Below are 17,047 nucleotides of genomic sequence, written 5' to 3' on the forward strand. Positions count from 1 at the left end.
AAAGGACTCTGATTGCTGAGGGGCAGGGAGGGGCAGCTGTGGGAAAGAGAAGGGAAGGTAACCCTTTGATCCTCTTGTTGGAAAATCGAGGTAGCAGCACTCCTCTTACAGTCCAACACACCCTCCTGGACACCCCTCCTCCCACCCTAACTGCTGGCGCCTGTAAGGCGTTCTCCTGGTGTACCAAGGAGTCTAAACTCAAGCACTATTCCGCGCGGTACTAGGGCACTCAGGGATCCAGAATTCACATTTCTGGTTCACCCCAGTTTCACAGTCAGGCACTTGCCAAATAAGAAGGGCCTTTCTTTGATATTCACTGTGGTGACTGACAGGAATAACCAGCCTACAGAACCTTATCGTAAAGCTGTGCAGGTCTGCATCTACGAGACAGCAAACCAGCGGGCTCCCTTTCAATGAAGAGCACAGGCTCGAGTCTGAAGGACAGGGCTCTGAATCCTGGCTTCTCCCTCTCCTAGCTATGCCATCCTGGGTACGTTACTTGACCTTTGGCATGTTTTCTCATCTGTAAAACATGAATACAAATCCCTAATACCTGACTTTTCACAAGGATTAAAGGAAGCAGTTTACAGCATCTAATGCAGCACCTGATTCACAGCAGATGCAGAGCATATGATACTGACTCTGATTTTGTCCCTTCATGCCATAAGCAGACATCTGCAGTGGAGACTTCCTCTGAATTTAACGAGAAAGTGGAGAGCATTGCATGGCAGGCTCTCCAACCTCTCTTCTCCTCACTGTCTGTCACCCAGGAGCAAAATGTCCCTATTACTCTCCATATGTGCTCCCAATTCAGAGAAATGTAGGTCTGTTCCCTTTTCTAGGTTTTAACCACTCTGCTTTTGCACTTAACACCGTACTTACTCAAGATCTCCTTAAATCATGCTTCTTCTTCCCTCTCCAAATAACCCTTACTCTTAGTCCACAAACCATATACCTTCTTCTCCCTTAATTCTGAACAATGCATTTCCTGATAATGATAATGTCAACTGTACAGGCTAGCATTTATTGAAATCTATGGGCCAGGCCCTACAGCAAGAAATACAGAACCATTCTTTCATTTGATCTTCTCCATAATTCAACAAGAAATGTTCTTAAAAAGTACTTTTCCCTGCTTGAGTGCCATTCTTTTTTCTTATCAAGTATGCAAGAAGAAAAAAAAAAAAAGTATGCAAGAAAAGCTCTAATCACCAATGCTGAAACTCTAACTTAATCTGCAGTACCTTTGAAAAGTGAAAGTGAAGTCGCTCAGTTGTGTCCGACTCTTTGTGACCCCATGTAGCCTACCAGGCTCCTCTGTCCATGGCATTTTCCAGGCAAGAGTACTAGAGTGGGTTGCCGTTTCCTTCTCCAGAGGATCTTCCCAACCCAGGGACTGAACCCAGGTCTTCCGCATATAGTATTACCTTTGCAATTTAATTAATCCTTCTATGCCTCAAATAAATATGTACCTAAAGGTTATGATTTACTCCATGTTTCCAAACTCATCAGCCATTTCTTGTTCTTCATCCCACTTGACTTCTCTGAAGGGTTACCTTCCCTCCTCAAAATGTTCCCTTCTCACTGCATTAGACACTTCTGCTCAAGCATTCTTCCTCCTCAAAAGGAGATTTGTTATCTGCCCTTGGTCCATCTCTAGTCTTTACCATAATCACTCTCTTCACATGGTTATGTTAGTCTCCTAGATTTAGTTATCTACTCCATGCAGATGACTCCTCAATTTAAATCTCATGTGCCCTTCCTTTTTCAACACCTATAACATTTCCAGCTGCTTGCAGGGCATCTTCCTGTCCATAATTTATAATCAATTTGACCGCAACTGAAGACCCATGAATGGCCTTCCTTCTGAAACCTACTCCACCTCCTATTAAGTGAAACCACCACCTTCTAAGCAACCACACCAAAATTCTCCTATCATCTGTTGTCTTCTAGATTTAATAAGTTACTGAATTAACTGATTCAGCCAGGTGGCTCCCTCAAAAATCTCTGGTTTCTGCCCCTTCCTTCTATCCTCATTGCTCTTGTTTATCTGTCTCAGCCTGAATCAGAGTTTAACTCATGAGGAATCACTGCAGTTCTTCCCACATGGTGTCACTGTGCCTTTCCCTTGCAACCCCTGAGCAGACTTCTACTAGATTTATATTCCTAAAGCACAATGTTCATTATAGTAAATCATTTCTATATTAAAACTTACACAATTTCCCCATTTTCTACAAAATGTGATTTAAATTCCCGAGCCTCGCACAGTTTGGTCCAATCTTACCTCTAGCCTCATTCTCCTCTTTCTCTTTTGTGTACTCTTCATTCCAGCAGAATTATTCACCATTCCCTTCCAACTTCAGAGATGGCTCTTTTTGAGCCTTTGCCACTCATTTTTCTGCCTCTGCTGTTTTCCCTAGTTAGATTCATGTTTTCAAATTTCTACCTTTCCCTCAGGATCCTGCCCCAAATGTAATCTCTGCCTTGAAGTCTTCTCTGCCCACTCCAACTAGCCGGCTCTTCAACCTTAAGGCTACGAGATCATTCACTCTTTCATCTGAAAAATACTGCTTTATCCAGCAATTCCTACATGGCAGCTATAGGTGCTGGTTCTATAATAGTGAATAAGACAATATTATCATATTTCAGATATTTAAGGCCATATCTTAGGTCCTCCATTAAACTGACTGGTTTTTTAGGATCAAGGCATTGTCAAGTTCTTCTATTTCCCCAACCCCCAGGATGAAACTAATTAGTATTTGCTCAAAGAATTCATGACTGAACACATCACTGGCTCCAGGCTACTCTGAAAAAGAGGGAATGCCAAGTGGTTGACACCTCCCAGGCCATACTAGATAAGGATGCTGACAGCAGAGCCCACCAGGCCATACTGCCTTAAGATCTGTTGAAGGGTTATAGTCACACGACACAGTTCATCTCTCTACTACAACTGTGAGGAATTACCCTGAGAAGTTTCTAAAAATCCCTAGCAAAAAGTGAGTGCATGGAGTCAATTAACTTGGAAATTCTTCTGACTTCTTGGCTTGAAACCACAATTAGGAAGACCTAACCCTGGAACTATTTTCATTTCTAAGAGGATTATTTTTTGAAGTACTTGTACTCCACTGAGAAAACTAACTTCCACATACAGACTATATGCTCTGTCTCTATATATACACATACATGCATGCTATGGGCCATAGGCTGCCAGGCTCCTCTGTCCATGGGACCATGGGACTTCCCATGGACAGCCAAGAATACTGAAGTGGGTAGCCATTCCCTTTTCCAAGGGATGTTCCTGACTCAGGTATCAAACCCACGTCTTTTGTGTCTCCTGCACTGGCAGGCAGATTCTTTACTACTGCCCTACACAGGAAGCCCAAAAACATCTTTAATTTTTATACATTCAATTCCCAGTGAGGATTTAACCCTGCCATACAATTCAACAATGGTGCTGGGGTTTGGCCAAGGCGGCAGGATGGGCAGAAGACAACCATCAGGGACTGGTTCCAGGTAAATCAGACGTAAGGCCGGGAGGAGGGGAAGTGCTGTCTTGGCCATAGGTCCCAGTAATCTGGAGAGCTGATCTCATATTCATCATCTCAGCTCGACTGCCAGGGCAGCTGCATGAGGGGAACTTTCCCCATCAGCAATCCTTCCACTTGAAAACGGGCCTAACTTGGCAGCATCAGTTTATGCTTCTAAGTCACTGAAAAATACCCCAGAAGTGTAAAATCCAGATGCTTTAACCTACCCCAAGTTGTAATTTATTTTCAAGTGTGTTTCCAGGTTTGGAGAAAACAACAGGCATGACAGTATTGTTTATAGAATTTAATAGTAAATTGTGCTTAATATAAACACCTCAACATTCTTAAATTTGTAAAAGAATACCTCAAATTCTTAAATTTGTAGAAGAATATTCTCCAGAAGTCTGAATATTTTCAGATTAAAAACATGTGAGTTAATTTTTAGTGCTCCAGTAAGTGGCCAGGGTTCCAGCTGCCAGTTCCTGCTGTGACCTTGTGTTAGTCCCCTAGCTTCTTTGGGCTTCTGAACTCTTCACGTGTAGAATCACAAGATAACATTGAATACATCTTCCAGCTCTAAAATTCTATGATTCTTACTCATATATATATAGGAGAGGACACACAGGACAACAAGCAAAGATCACATTTTCTAACTGAAGCTTAAAACCACAGAATTTCTGAGTTGGAAGGACCCTAACGGTAAGCTTAATTTGTAAAACTGTGGACATTTTAGATACATTTAACACAATTACAAACTGAGAAAACATACAATCAACACTCAAATTACCTGTTGTAATGGGGCCTCTGATAGCATGGAAAATCAAAATTTAGAGACAAAGAAAAACCTTTATGTTAGGCAAAGATTTCAACTTTTCTCATTAAAACTGAAATTGAGTAATCAAAGCATTTAGTTTCAGTAAATCCAAGGAGAGCACTGCCCTGGGTAGTTAAATCCTGATAATAAAGGACTGACTTTCCTGAGGATAGGTCAAAAATGCTTTGATTACACAAGTAGGGGGTGGGAGAGAAATATACAAGCCAAACAAAGACAGAATGAAAAATTTTAATCTACAAAAGTTTTTTCTTTTTTTTAATTCTTACAAACTACGTAAAAGTAACTAGGAGGATTAGATAGCATGTACGGTATGGCTTAAGTATGTGCAAAATAAAGATTTTAATTGGGGGATTTATTCTTTGAAGACAAAAATTATTAATACAAGTTTTAAATAGTCTTTTAAAATAGCCTAAAGTCTCTCATGCAAAGAGTTGACTCATTGGAAAAAACTCTGATGCTGGGAGGGACTGGGGCAGGAGGAGAAGGGGACGACAGAGGATGAGATGGCTGCATGGCATCACTGACTTGATGGACGTGAGTCTGGGTGAACTCTGGGAGTTGGTGATGGACAGGGAGGCCTGGCGTGCTGTGATTCATGGGGTTGCAAAGAGTCGGACACGACTGAGCGACTGAACTGAAAGTCTCTCAGCACATTGTCTTTGATACAAACCTAATTTGAGATAATGGAGTATCCTCTGACTCTGTGATATTCAAATTTACTTGGAATTAAATATCACTGATTTCTTTCTGTTTAAAGGCATATAAATATTCTCATGTTATATTTTTCTTGCTTAGAAAACCCATCATATCGCCTTCACTGAAATCCACTGGGTAGAGAAGTAACTAAATAATTTGGCTCTTAATGATTGAAAGTACTTAGAGACATCATTTAGCAAAGAATTTAATTTGTACTATAGTAAACACAGCTGTCTGGTACGAGAATTTAGACCACTCTGCGAAGAAGACAATTAACTGCTCCTTCAGAAGAAAAGTACATAAGATAAAGCATTTCAGCTATTCTTCTGTGATTTCCTGTGGAAAACCCCTACAAAATTAGGAGAATTACAAGTGAGTAGAAATGGGAAATTTTCTCTGTCTGATTTCTTGTTGTCACTTTATTGGTTAATTTACATCCCAGACACTGATGGGGCAAAAGAGAAAACACGATATAAGTGTCAGACTGAGGTTAACCAACATATTGTACCATCTACATACTATGATGTAAGCAAAAGGAGGAAGGGAGAAACACCAAAATTTCTAACATGGTTGAGGATAACATCAGCCAGCAATCTGGAAAAATGGTAGTACTTTAAACCTGCTAAAAACCCTCCCACGTGATAACTTCATATCGTGCAGCCTTTGCAGACTAAAACACAAAGTATATAAAATAAATCATGTACTTTTATACTTAGATAAAATGTTCTCCAAGCAATTAATTTCTATTACTTTTAGAGATTTGCCAGAAAATTATAACTTCCCTATAATCAAATCTTGATTTTTCCCTTATTATGAAGTACAATTTATTAAGTAAAAACTCTTTTGAACGGTATAAAAAAGGGATCTACTTCTCATTAAGCATCTTAACATAAAGTACTTCCTTGCCGTGTAGTATTTTAGCTTATTTTTGAACCAGTCCAATGATAATGAACTTCATCCTGAGGCTATACATTCCATCCTTAGGCAGCTCTGACTCTCAGTAACAACTGAACCCTCTCTCTCCCAGGGCTCCACCCAGTGCTTTTTAATCACATCTTCTTGGGACAGACAGGACATATCTCATCCTTCTCTCCTATGCTGCTGCTGCTACTGCTAAGTCACTTCAGTCGTGTCCGACTCTGTGCGACCCCATAGACGGCAGCCCACCAGGCCCCACCGTCCCTGGGATTCTCCAGGCAAGAACACTGGAGTGGGTTGCCATTTCCTCCTCCAATGCATGAAAGTGAAAAGTGAAAGTGAAGGCACTCAGTCGTGTCCGACTCTTAGCAACCCCATGGACTGCAGCCTACCAGGCTCCTCCGTCCATGGGATTTTCCAGGCAGGAGTACTGGAGTGGGGTGCCATTGCCTTCTCCTCTCTCCTATGACAGCCGTCCAAATACTTGAAGACAACCAAATTTGCCAGGCTGTGACTACCTCACTTTGAGGAAGGTTTAGGTTCGGTCACCATTCTGCTCTGAACACATTCAAGTTGGTTTTTATTTCTCTACAATGGTGGTGCGAAGCAGGGTACACAGTATTCCTAGTGCAAGAGTGAGACCACTGTCTGGTCTTAAATACTACCCTTCTATTAAGGGAGCCCGATGTGCAGACTTGTTTGGCTGTCACATCACACTGTTAGTTCATGTTGAGTCCATTATTAACTAAAACTTCTAGGTTTCTTTGCATGCATATCCCTCCCACCCTGTACTTGTAGTAATTTGTTTTCTGGAGGCATTTAGCTTTTTAAAATAGCATTGCCTAAGAAGTTAGCCATAGGAGAGGGTGGGATGAATGGAGAGAGTAACATGGAAACATATAAACCGCATGTAAAACAGATAGCCAGTGGGAATTTGCTGTATGACTCAGGGAGCTCAAACTGGTGCTCTGTGACAACCTGGAGGGGTGGGATGGGGTGGGTGGGCCAAGAGGGAGGGGACATATGTATTCCTATTGATGTTCATGTTGATGCATGGCAGAAACCAACACAATATTGTAAAGCAATTACCCTTCAATTAAAAATGATTCTTTTAAAAAAGAGACATGACAACAAAAAGAAAGTTAGGCCTTTGTTTTGATGGAGATATGGATGCTGAAATATATTTCTGAATTTTAGAACTCAAAAGTAATAAATTTTATATTAAAAAAGAATGTATCTCTCTGCCTCAGCTTTTCAAATTGAATTTGAACTTAAATCATTTGTTATCTATCACTCTATGTCACCGCAAACTTGGTAAAAACATCCACTGAAGACAATGATAAAATACACTGAAGTAGCTGCAGAAAGATCCCTGAGGCTAGAAATATCCCTCCAGGTTGACATCACCAACATGAGAAATACTGTTAACCCCTAAGTACCAAACCAGAGATCTCCAACATCTCAGTATTACACCATCCCAGAAACCCTGCCAAAGAAAACAGTGAGATATATCTGGTGTGATTTGTTCTTACTAAGGTGCCTGAAATGGATACCTAGCTCTCTGGTCTCTAGTTTGAAAATGCATCTTTCAAATGCCATGAGCATTCCGTCAAAAAACAGAAGTTGAGACTACCTAGCCAGGAGGTGATTTCAAAGTAAAGGTGCACTTCCCCCTAGCCCTACACACCTACCTACCCCCCCGCCACACACACACAGACACACACAAACACAGATACAGACACACACACACACACTGCAGAACATCCTTTGAGGAGGCCCCCTAGCCCTACACACCTACCTACACACACACACACACACACACACACACACACACACACACACACACTGTGGAACATCCTTTGAGGAGGCCCCCTAGCCCTACAAATACACATGCACACACACTGCGGAACATCCTTTGAGGAGGCGCTCCTCCAGCGAATCCTGAATAACACTTGTGTCATCGTCTTGTGTGCCTGTATGAACCGTTCCTGCCTGTTCACATAGGTCTGGGGGCAGAGATGACCACATTCAAGCATGTGGCCACAGAGCTCAGCACCGTGCCTGGCACAGGACATGTGCTCCATGAATATGAGGGAAGGTCAAGGCAGCTGTAAAACCTACAGATGGAATGTCCTAGGCTTAGATGCATTCAGGTTTCTGAACTAACAATCCAGAGTACAATTTAAATCAAGGCTCTGACCGATCCCTTTTCTTTGTTACTATTTTAAAAAGCAATAAAACAATGACGTTATAATGACTTCTAAAGGGTCTGGTTAATCTCATATGAGACTGATAAATATTGACATTGAAAAAATAAAATTAAATCAGTAAGATGGGAAATCTCTGAAACTGAACAAAAACAAAAAATTTGACTATATTTCTAATGGCACTGTAGCTACATAGAAGGAAAAAATTATCCTAATAATTTCTGAACATATTACTCTGACTACCCTCTCTTGAATATATTTAAAGGTCAGAAGAACTGTAAAAAAACAACAACAACAACTGTATATTTAGTAAGTTCACAGCTAGTGCTGATATTGGTACAGCGATTCTGAAGCTATTCTGTATGTACCAAAGGACTGAGCAAACTGCGTGGGTATACTGGTATCACTGGCAACTAAGGTTTTCATTATTGGAGAAACGCAATACAAATATGGAACAGAGGAAGAAGGGACGTCAGACTGGAATTAAAAGGTATCAGTATGAATTCAAGATTAAAAACAAACAAACAAAAACACAGTTTTCAAGCTCTGCCTAATGAAACAGACTGGAAGAAATTTCTCCAATAAAAGGAACCAGGGCTTCTTGGAGAGATGGCTGATTACAGGACTGGGGTAGGAAAAGTATAGGATGAACTGAGAGTATCATATTACTTCATAAATAAGGAAATATTCAAAATCGATCGGGGACATGTCAAAAGGATATAGAAGCTAGCATGAGAGACTCCTACTGGCTAAGAGTCAGACAATTTTAACATCAAAATAAATAATGACTGGAGTGGCTTATAATATACTGAAAAACAAACAAAAAATCCATGAGTACCTAGAGAAACTATGTAAAGTTTTTAAAGGAATGTGAAGAACAGAGATTGTTTTTGTTTTTTTAAACAGAATTTCTTTTTAAACAGAGAATTTCAGCTGACAAAATTTCTATAACAAAAATGAAAAAAAAGTGATATAAATACACAAATCTGTAACCATCAACTACTGATAACAATTGATTCACCACAGAATCATCCATGGAAGCCAAAACCACTGGAAAAAGACGTTAAGGATGGTAGCTCGTACAGGTTGGCTACAGTGCTGACAAGTGATTAGATTCTAGATAAGTTTTGAAGGCACAGCCAATAGGATGAACTGATGGGTTAGAGTAGTTCAGGATAACTCCAAGGTTTCTGACCTGAGCAACTGGAAGGATAGAGCTGCCATTTCCTGAGAAAGGAGAGAGATTAGGAGGACTAGATTGGTAGAGAAGATTCAGAATTCAGTTTGTTAACTACCACATATCCAAATGATGTCAATCAAGCATCTAAGCCTGGAGCCTAGATTTCAGAGTAGAAGTCTAGGCTAGATAAAAGAATTTGGAGTCATCAGCATATCTACACTACATAAAGCGATAAGATGGAGGAAATGGAGAAAGAAACCCTTCTTGGTCAAGTTTTAACTAAACAAGCTTACTTTCTATTTAAGTTTCTATTTCTAGTTAAGTTTCTAATTAGTGAGCAACAATTGACTACCCAAAGAATGAAAGAGAACTCAGTTTAGTTCAGTAAATATTTGTTGTACATCTCCCAATAGAAGAATATCATGAAGAAATAAGACGTGGTGCCTGTCCTCAAGAAATAAGGTCTAATAAAAAGAGAGAAAAAAAAAAAAGAAATAAGGACTAGAGGTGGGGAGACAGGCATGTAAGCAAGTAACTAAATGAATATGATGAACAGTGGTGGATGCATTCAAAGATTTCACGGGCTGATTAAGGAGGAACACTCAGAGGTCAACTCAGGCAGATTTCTGAAAGAGTGATTGCTGATAAATGTGTCAGAAAACTACATAAGAAATAAATTACATGACAAGGAACTGAAATGATATTCCAAAGAGATAAAATTAAATTCAGGACAAAAGATCCCACAATTCATAAAGAACACTCATAGAAAAAACTTCATGGCTATTAAAAGTCAAGTTAATAACAAAATACATTTAAAAAATATAAAGACCCTGGAGTCAGGGAAAAATCAGGATCAAGTAGGATTATCAGGGCAGGTAGGCTTTTTGAGCTTGTCTTTACCAGGAGAAAGGAAAGCAGACAGATTCAGAGACTACAAAAGACGGTACATGTACAAAAGCAGCGTGAGAAGCAGTGTATGATGAATGAAATGCCTTACCAAGAATAAGGTAGGTTCCCAAAGCTGACATTCACAGAGCACTTACCACGCATTGGGCACTGCTCTTTACATGTACTAACTCATTTTAATCTTTCCAACAACCCTGGGAGGTCAGGACTCTTAACCTTCCCTTTTTACAGATGTAGAGAGGTTAACCAAGTTGTCCAAGATTAAACAACTAATAAGGGGCAGAGTTGGATTTGAACCCAAGGTATCATGCTCTAGAGTCTGCTACTAATCATTTTACTATATCACTTCCCTAGATATCTATAAGCTGCTGAGGAATATCCTACCAAGCTCATTAAGTGAGAAAAGCAAGAGGCAGAGTATTTTATAGATTAACAGAAGATAAGCGTGTGTATAGATGAATATGCTGTATAGTTTACATGTACTTGGATACACATGGTGCTTACGCACATAAACATATGTACACATAGACTTGTGTATGCATGGAATATTTTTGGAAGCTTACCCAAAGCAATTCAAAGCAGTGCTTCTCTCTGGGGGGGAGAGGGATCATAGAAAGAAGGGAAGCTTACATTTCACTGTATGTATCTTTGTATTATTTGATTTTCTATTAATTTCTATGTGACACTTTTAAATAAATAAATAAACTTCTTACTTAAAAAATAAAACAGGAATGGCACACAGACTAGACATTGTCTAGTGAGGGAGTACACTCGATCACACAATTTCTGGAATAAAGGGGGTTTAGATGTCTTAGTTTGCTCACGGCGGGGAGAAATGATTGCTATTTGTTATTTTGGTTCCCCCTTTGGAGTTTACCAGTCCTCATACGTTGTGCTTGGGGATCCACCTCCCACCTTCGTCTACATGTCCAAGGTGCAGCTAACCCCGCTGCCAGATCCAGAGTGTGGAGGCTGCGAATGGTTATTAACACAATCACCTTGCCTCACACACTCTGTCCCAGGTGTGACCTCCAGGGATGGGCTATGAAACAAGGCAGACCATGAGGGCCTAGAAACCTTTGATCTGGGAACCCTTAAACCTGTTTCAGCTTCCAGGAAAGCAGACTCTGCTGCAGGACCCAGTGCCCTAATAAGGTGAGCCTGAGACTGCTGCTGTGGCCACCTTGCAGAGCTGAAGATGGAAATCTGAAAAACAGAAGTCAGAGCTGAGCAGCAGAGAGAAGCTAAATGACAGTGTCAGCTCTGAATCCAGTGGGCTTTGAAGCTAGCTAGCTTTTCCTTTGGACTTTCCAACTTTTTAAACAAATAAGTTACCATTTGCTGCTTAGTTTAGTTGATTTTTCTCTCACGGCCATAGAAATATTCCAATAGAGAAACTGAGGCAGACAAAGCCCCATTTCAACCTCGAAGTCTGGTGTCATGCCCAGGGTCTAAGTTATAGTGTTCCAACTCACTGACTGGGACACGGGACACGGGATTCCAAAGTCAGGTGAATGGGGGAGGAAAAGGAAAAGGAGGCTGGTGAGACAGGAAGAACAAGATGGAACAGCAGGTGGAGGTGAGCTGTGAAGGCTGGTTGAAGACTGTATTTCCAATAACAACCTATGACTATTATGTCTATATAATAGTTATATAGACTATTTGTCTCTTCTTTAGCGAAATTATGATAGTAATAGTGATAGTCTGGGAAAGAGAATTCTAGCATCTCCTGCACATTGACGATTCATGTCCTATACAGATAATTACTGGCTACCTACTATATACTACATATTACTCCAGGTGCTGAACATACAGCAGTAAACACAACAGGAAAAAAAAAATCTCCTCCCTTCATGGCGCTAACAATCATATTTAGTCTTAAAAACATAAAATGTCCCAAATGAACATTTAATGCTATAGATGTGCCGTGACTGTGCTAGATGCTATTATGACAATTACTTAACCCTAATACAATTCATATTTCTGCAAAGTAGGTATTTTTTATTTTCATTTTATAAATGAGGAAAATAAAGTCTGACGAGATTATGTGACTTGTTGGAGGTCACGCTATCTGTAAATCATATAATCTCAAGTAAAATCTAGCTTTTGCTTTCAAGTATGTTATTTTGCTCACTAAACCACAGCTCTATTTAACTACCATATGACAGATGTCATATAGCAACTCAATGGGTTTACTCAGATTCTGCAAAGTCCCTAGGTATTATGTAACTAACACATGAATAAAGAACTTTACATGAAGCGATTTATTATCTTCTCTCGATATGACTACTGCTCATTAGGTTAATATCCAGGATGTGATCTCATATCTGCTTTGCTTATGAAATCTTGCAGTGGTATGCTAGAATTGGCTTGACCAACTCACAGGAACTGTTAAATTTTCAGAAAATTTGCAAACCAGTTGACTTTATGTTGATAGCTTGAAAGTGATCATAGTGTAAGTATTTACATCAAGAAAATTAACAAATACTACAAATCAGGGTTTTGTTTCAATTTCCTTTTTTTTTCCTGGACAGTCAATTGTTAAGCATTTACTAGGGCACAACTGTATTTAAGGTCCACCATTTACTCAATGGAGAGAGATCACAGGAATTATTCTGTTAGAAAATATTCAAAATACTGGAAAACTTTCCAACTTGAAAGATTTTTAATAATAATGATCCCAGGTGGTACTAGTTGTAAATGTGGGAGATGTAAGAGATGTAGGTTTGATCCCCGGGTTGGGAAGATCCCCTGGAGAAGGGGATGGCAACCCACTCCAGCCTTCTTGCCTGGAGAATCCCATGGACAGAGGAACCTGATATGCTACATAGTCCATAGGGTTGCAAAGAGGCAGACACAACTGAAGCCATGCACGTAAGAGATACCATGGATACATGTAAGTATCTTTCCCAGTGCATATTGGGCCTAAAATGGTCATTATCCCAGACTTTCAGAACCATTGCTTTATAAGCTTAATGCCATAAGATACTTGTAATGGGTTGAATATTATCCTCCCTAAATTCAAGTCTACCCAGAACCTCAGAATGTGGTCTTATTTGGAAATGGGGTCTTCGCAGACATAATTAAGATGAAATCAGACTGGATTACGGTGGGCCCTAAACACAATGACTGTTGTCTTTATGGGAGAAAAGGAGATTCAGACACAGAAAGACAAAGGGGAAGTCTGGGGAAGACAGAGGCAGAAACTGGAGTGATACAGCTACAAGCCAAAGAATGTCAAGGATTGCCAGCAACCACCAGAAGCTACAAAGAGGCAAGGAAGGCTTCTTCCATAGAGCCTTCAGAGGGAGCATGGCCTTGCTGACAACTTGATTTTCAACTTGTAGCTTCCAAAACTATGAGAGAGTAAATGTCTATTGCTTTAAACCACCTAATTTGTTGTAATTTGTTATGGCAGCTCTAGGAAGCTAAAACAATACTTGTGCAAATTATCAGATGCATAATGCCTAAGAGGACACAGTTAAAGAACCTAAAAAGAATTTGATAAATTCCTTTCTGGCCTCTTGCTACCGATCAATATTTTCATAAGAAATCATGTGTAACATCTAAAAGTAAGCTTTTGACATAGCATCTGTTTTCAATCTCCCACCTTCGTAACTTTAGAAAGAAGGACATGGCATAAATAGAGTGGAAGCAACATTAATTAGTGAAGTTGTGCTGAAAATAAATTAGTGACTGGTGAAGCTTTTGTGTAGCTCCATGGTTCCATAAACCAGTCAACAAAACTGTCATTCAATACTCAAATTAATGTATTTTAGAATACAAAAAATAGATGCAAATGATCACTTTTAAGTGTTTACTCTGGGCCATACACTGAACAACTCAATTTATACATATATCCTATGAAGCAGGTATTACTTATCTCAACTTTACAAAGGAAGAAACTGAGGCTTGGCCAAATTAAATACCAATAACATTGTCAGTAGATGGCAAAACTAGGAATCAACATCTTTTCAGCTATGAACTGACTGACTTCAGGGCCAATACTTGAAAAACACCTAAAATTATGGTCCATAGGCCACCTGAACTTTACCCTAGACGAGAACCTCTAGGTATAGAACCAGAAACGTGCAACTTTATTATCTCCTTTCAGGACTTCAATTAGACAGCTTTAATCTTTCTTTTGTAATCTGTATCTCACTCTTTCTTTCAAGTTTTCCTTCTCTCTGTGCTATAGTTCAGGAAATTACTTCAGTTCTATTTTTAAATTTGGTAATTCTTTCTCCCATCTCTAATCTTAACTCATTCACTGAGTTAAATCACTTCAGTGATATTTTTAATTTAGAATTCTGATTTTTTTCCTTAACAGTAGGTCTCAAGTATTTCCCATGTTGTGTAATCCTCATAATTTTTTAAACAGTATTCTATTTCATGGTTACACCATGCTTATCTATTTATCTACCTGTTGTTATACCTTGTCATTATATGACATGAGTCCTTAGAAATTATCACAGAATTACCATACTAATGGACCCACAGTGATTTAGCATGAGTGGAGTGGGCCCCTGACATCTCTGCAGTTAAAATATTCTTGGGTGATTCTGATGCACATCCATGGTCGAGAACCATAGATTTAAAGAACCCCTATAATTAATAGTATTCCCATGATGGTGAAGAGTCTGGACTATTAAATCACACTACCTGAACGGAAATCTTGGGCTCCATGCCTCAGACCAGGGTAAGCTTTTTAACTTCTGTGGACTTTGGTTTCCTCATTTATCAAATAAGGATCACAGAACCTACTGCAGTGGGCTATGATGACTAAATGAGATCATGTAAATAAGCACAGCAAGCCATCCTTACAATCGTTCTTCTGGGTGGATGGGGACCTAAGGGTGAGAGGCATTATCTGTGAAAGTCTGCAGTCCACCCTCATGAGAGCTCAGTGAGAGATGGAGACTAGAGGACTCTGGTCTGAAATCCACCTGGTGGGTGGGGAGAGAAGGTTGTGACTGCAGGGTAGTTCGCAGCCTCAGCTCCAGATCTGCTGACAAGTTGAAAATCGGCTTGTCTGTGAGGAGGAGGTGTTACACCTCTGGGGGCCATAGTACTGTATGTTCTTACCTTATCAGGAAGAATTACCAGTACGTGACCTGATGAGATCTGAATTCTTAAATGTAACAAGAAAAGGCTATCTAATCTTCAAAACCTGGTGTTGGAAGAAGCCATCCGAGATTTGCTTCTGATTAAATAATGGTCCCAGGAACAATAAGGTATTTAAGGAAAAGTGGATGAGAGAAAAATAGGAATAGTCAACTAAGGAAGGTCACCAAGGGGTGATGGACCAACACTAAGCTTAAGGTTCACACTGTCTGTAAATTCAATAAGCCTATTAGGTTAATAGTTACATTTTTACTGTACTCCTAATAGTTACATTTCACAGCTATCATTTGTTCTAGAAGTTTCTTCTCATGAGTAGCTTTCTCTAGTTCATAATGTATACTGTGACTACATACCATAAGTTTAGAGGGCTGTTTTTAAAAACATTCTACAAGGTAATATTTTGTTCTGGAGGCCCAATGAAAAACTTTTGAAAGAAAAATATCTAGAAGTCTAGGTTATGGTTACACATGGAAGGAGTTTTGTCTGCTTGCCAAGACAGGACCTGACACAGAGTGCTCAATAAATATTTGTTAAATGAACTGTTTTCTCTCTTTTGGCTTCAGTCACTAATGGTTAACTTCATGCTTAATCAGCATCCCTGTGGAAGAGCAAGAAAGGAAAAGCAGTGAAGCCTACTCCCTTTTAGGGCTATTGCTGCTATGTTTCCTCGCTTCTCCACCTGATACCCAAAGAGAAGGAAGGCTTTCCTGGGCCTTGTGTTGAGCAGCCTTAATTGTTTCCACTCACTAAGAACAGGTAAAAATACAAAAATGTACTTTTTAAAAAGTACAAAAATAAAAAAAAAATTTTAAAAGGCAGTCTATGTATCTTTTTTGTTAGCAATTTTTAAAATCAGCTGCTGTCAGAAAGCTAAAGTGATACATACTCTGCAGCACTGGTTCTTAACTGTGTTTGAATCCTTCCATTTGAAAATCTGACGGAAAGTTATATTTATCTCCCCAGAAATATGTGTGTGTGTGTGTGTGTATATATATATATATCAATATATATACACACACACATATTGGGTTGGCCAAAAAGGTTCACTTGGGGTTTAAAAACCCAAATGAACCTTTTTTGGCCAACCCAATAAATTTCTGCATATAAATTAAGAAGTTCCAAATCCCTCTGAAACCAGTAAAAGGGATCCAGGTTACAAAGTGCTTTTCTTCAATATACAGAGCACAGGGCTCTTGGTCTAGGGGATGCGGTTATTTTTCTGCAAGTAGTGAACAGCTTAGGGATACTGATGGAAATTTTAATAAATGCTATGAAGGAGGTTTTATGTGCAAACCTAATTGACTATTGGTGATCCTCGTCCCTGTTGTTTTTAGTGACTGAGTCAGATTAAATTATTCAAAACCAGCACTATAAAGAGATACTTACAATGGCAAACCTCCTAAACCAGACAAGTCCATACAAAGGCAAGGGAGATTACACAAGGATATGTGATATCCCTAAATGCCACAAGAGATCAGCCAGTCTTCATCTGACCTTGACAGAAACTTAACATTTAGGATTTTAAAATGAGAGGCACCAAGAGTGGAGACTTAAGAAGAAAAAAAAAAAATCGTGGGGTCAGGGAGACAATAAACATTGTCTGTTGTTGATCTAAACATTTCATTACTTGCCTTCTGTTTAATCTGAAACACTCCGG

The 17,047-nt window shown here is 39.5% G+C and overlaps 1 protein-coding gene across 5 annotated transcripts in view; it reads right to left on the minus strand.

Moving 5' to 3' along the window:
- The window catches only part of NFKB1 (nuclear factor kappa B subunit 1), a 122,305-nt gene that overhangs the window by 60,344 nt on the left and 44,914 nt on the right, over positions 1-17,047 (minus strand). The gene's annotated exons all lie outside the window — the stretch shown is intronic.

This window comes from Bos javanicus, chromosome 6, assembly GCF_032452875.1.
Source record: "Bos javanicus breed banteng chromosome 6, ARS-OSU_banteng_1.0, whole genome shotgun sequence".
Lineage (NCBI taxonomy): Eukaryota > Metazoa > Chordata > Mammalia > Artiodactyla > Bovidae > Bos > Bos javanicus.